We start from the raw sequence: 4,013 nt of genomic DNA, 5'->3' as shown, positions 1-4,013 counted from the left end.
CTGACTAGGGTTGGGGTTACATCGTCCGGCTTAAATAGTCGGATTGTAAGTCTCGGGTGGCACGCCGAAGCGACAACACTCACTGCACCGCTGTGTGTTAGACGAGTGTCCGTGTGGCTCCCCATATCAGCCCCAAAGATGGGTCGGGTATGGGGTGTGCCGATTAGTTTGGGCGTTTGGACCGAATTTGCGAGGGCTGGTTGGGTGGCAATTTTGCATCCCGACAGTGACCGGATAGCCCGCCCGGCCGTTTTGGGGTGGATTTGAGGGCTCCGGTTGTAGATGCTCTTACCTGTCCTGGCGCTCGAAGCGAATTGTAGCGGCCTGGCCAGCAAAAGGCGAAGCAGGGCTCACTTCGCCTCTCGCTCGGTCCCTCGCACACACACATTTGGCTGAGTAGGCTTGTCTCAGAAAAATCTACTGAGTTGGTTGGTTGACCAGCTGACCATCTACAGTTGACCGTTGACTTAAAAAAAGTCCATAGATTTCCAATTCATGAATTAATTTTTTTCACCAATTTAGAATTTTCACAAATGTAACAAAAAAGTTCATGAATTTGGAAAAAAATCGTGAAACTGAAAATTGTTCATCAATGCGATTTTGTTTCATAAATTTGGAAAATTTCATTGGATTTTCAAAAAATCGCAAATTTAAAATAAGTTTGTCAATTTTGAAATAAGTTCATCAATTTTAAGAAAAAGTACATCGAATTTTAAAAAGTTTGTACATTCTGATAAAATTAAGAAAATAAAATTTAAAAGTAAATAAAAAATAAAAATAAAAACAGGAAAGAAAAAAAAGAGTAAAAAAGAAAATAAACAGAAAAAGAAGGTTAAAATGAAACAAAACAGGTTCTAGAAAAAAACCAAATCAAAAAAAATGAAAAAATACCAGCTGGGATGCTTCCCAAATCGGGAGAGGGGAGATTCAATAGACAAAAGAGAGGGGGTGTTTCCTGCGCACTAAATAGTCTATAATGGGTGCGCAAGGCGCCGAATAGGATTTGGCCAGTTCGGGATAGTGTAGCGACCGTTTCTTAAAGATGCATATATTTGGAAAATTTGAGAACATGTTTAAATAATGCAATCAAAATTTGAAAGCACAAATGTTTTTAAAATATATTTTTAAAACATGAATATTATTGGAAATTTTTGGAACATTAATATAAACATGAATATTATTTTGGTATGTGATCAATTTTCATAAACATTTTTTTTTCAAATTTTCAGAACATTTTTTTAAAAGAAACTTGAAACCACAAAAATCCAGTAGAGAGAACCAGAAAAACTAGAATCTATAGCAGCTAGCATGGCCCAGCCCAAAATGCATTGCCCTCCATTTTGCTGGCAATCTACCATAAAGAGCGGCGAATAGGAATTTTCAATAAGGATAGCTGCCTCTCGGTGCGTTATAAAAAAGGGTGCTACACTTTATAGAGTTGTTGGGCTTCCATGAAGAGGACGACGAAGTAGTATAGTAGCAGATAGTATTTTCCTCAGTTAAGAATCAAAATCTATCGAACCAGAAGGAGACGGCACACAAACAATATAAGCAGTATACACGCACACGCAAAGCAAATGTTTGCACCCAACTATGGCAAGGAGATTGTCAATCCTCATGTACTCACCAGTTGCAAGGATTAAATCTGATAGTGATAGGTAAACAAATAAAATAAAATAAGGTAAAGGAAACAACAAGCAATTGTAGAATTCTTAGTAATAATTGAAAAGGGACCCCGGGGCCACTAGAGGAATCTCTCTCATAAACATAGCATCGGTGGGTAAACAAATTACTATTGGATAATTGACATAATTGTGCATGGTTATGATTAAGATTCTTCATGGTATAATTCATATATAGGCATTACGTCAGTGACAAGTAGACCGTTAAACTTACTAACGTTCACTACTATTACTCCACCCAAAGACCGCTATCCAGCATGCGTATCGAAATATTAAGTTTAGAATAAACAGAATAACGCATTAAGTAAGATGACATAATGTAGACAAACTAAGACCGAACAATATGTTCAAACTCCGCCGTTTTATCCTTAGTAGCAACATTACAATACGTGTCTTGCAACTCCTCCTATCACATAGTAAGGTCACAGCAAGATTGAACCAACTAATATGCACCACTCACTGTGAAGATCTACTCATCCAATTGGCCAAAGAAGACTTATAGATTGGAATGTATAAATAGCAATAACATTATACAACAAATAAATCTCAAGAGACTCAAATAATTTCAATGAATAATCTGATCATAAACTCACAATTCACGGATCTCGACAAACACACTACGAGAATTACGTTGATCATTGTATTGAAAATCAAAAGAGAGAGAATGCCATCTACTTACTACTATGGGCATGTATGTCTTGAAGGAACTACTCATATATCATCATGGAGGCAGCAAGGTCGACGAAGATTGCCTCCCGAATGGTTTTCCCCCTCCAGCAGAGTACCGGAAAAGGCCTCCAGATGCGATCGTGGAAGAACAGAGTCTTGTGGCGGCGGAAGAATTGTTTCGTGTCTCGCTTTGGGTTTTTTTGGAATATTACAGAATGTATAGGCCACTAATTAGGTAAAACGGAGCCTCCTGGCCCCAAGTGCTGATGGCGCCCCCTACAGGGCGCGCCGGGTGAGCTTGTGGTCCCTCATGCATCTTCTGGCCCGAAACTTCTAGGGTCTCTCGTAGTCCATAAAAAATCACCATAAAGCTTCATCGCGTCTGGACTTCGTTTTGTATGTTTTTTCTATGAAACAAAGAAAAAAATAGGAACTGACAGCGGGCACTAAGTTAATATGTTAGTCCATAAAAATAATATTAAATTACATATAAAGCATACAAGAATGATAATATAATAATGTGAAACAGCCAAAAATTATATATACGTTGAAGACATATCAAAGGGCGACGCTAAGCACCGGTCGACCGAGCCAAGTTTCAGCCGATAGCATCCCGAGCATGTGATGCATTGCCCTTCAACCGTCAAATCGGGTCCCATATTTTGTCCCTTCCAATGCGTCGTCTATCCCCTCGCCCCCCATCAAAATATCAAGCAACCGCGCGCAGGAAGAAGAGCGACATCGAGTGCAGCCGACTGCCCGTCCCAACCATGGACCATCCATAGTCGTCGCATCCTCGTATTTGCGGCTCCGGGCTGTGGATGGGTCGCCGCTCCGACATAACGCCTCGTAACATTGGCTGGCAGCGATTGCAACTTGCCGCCCCATGGTTGCAACACGAGGAGTGCCGCCCGCTGCTCTCGCTGACGACGCTCGCCGCCGGGTGCATGCCGCTCGCGACACCATGGTTTTAGCAGGTTGCGGCAAAATCAATTGTTGGTTCCAGCGTCGTTGCGCTACGGTTGCGCCATCGCCACCTAGCACCATCCTTGCTGTCGATGTCAAAACCGACAGACCTCGAAGTAGGGGGTCCCGAACTGTGGATTTTGGATCAATGGGTAACATGAGACGAAGGACACGGTGTTTACCCAGGTTCGGACCCTCTTGATGAAGGTAAAAACCTACGTCCTGCTCTTGTTTATATTGATGATGATGTATCGAGTACAAAGTTGATCTACCTCGAGATCGTTTGTTGTGTATGACTCTAATGATCTAGCATATATCTATCGACTAGCCTGGCCTCGGCTTATATAATGTACCGGAGGCTTATGATAACAAGAGTCCTAGTCGGCTACGTCGATGGAGAGGAGTCCTTGTCTTGATCACCAAGTCTTGTGGAATCCTCCTTGTATGCGTCATGGCTGCCGGAAGTGGCCCATGAGTGAACTGCCATGGGGGTCCTCGGCCCGATCCACCTAGTCGGGAGGCGACGTGGTGAGTACCCCCTAGTCCAGGACATCGTCACTCGCCGGTTGAAGAAAATCCCTTGGCCGGCTCCAGCACCACACCTCACCGGTCCTAGAAGGACTCCGCGTCGCCGCCTTGTCGGTTCCAGCACCGCAGCTCACCGGTCGCAACACGTCGCCTCATCGGTTCCAACAT

Source organism: Triticum aestivum, chromosome 2D (genome assembly GCF_018294505.1).
Source record: "Triticum aestivum cultivar Chinese Spring chromosome 2D, IWGSC CS RefSeq v2.1, whole genome shotgun sequence".
In the NCBI taxonomy this organism is placed as follows: Eukaryota; Viridiplantae; Streptophyta; class Magnoliopsida; order Poales; family Poaceae; genus Triticum; species Triticum aestivum.
This window is presented reverse-complemented; position numbering follows the sequence as displayed.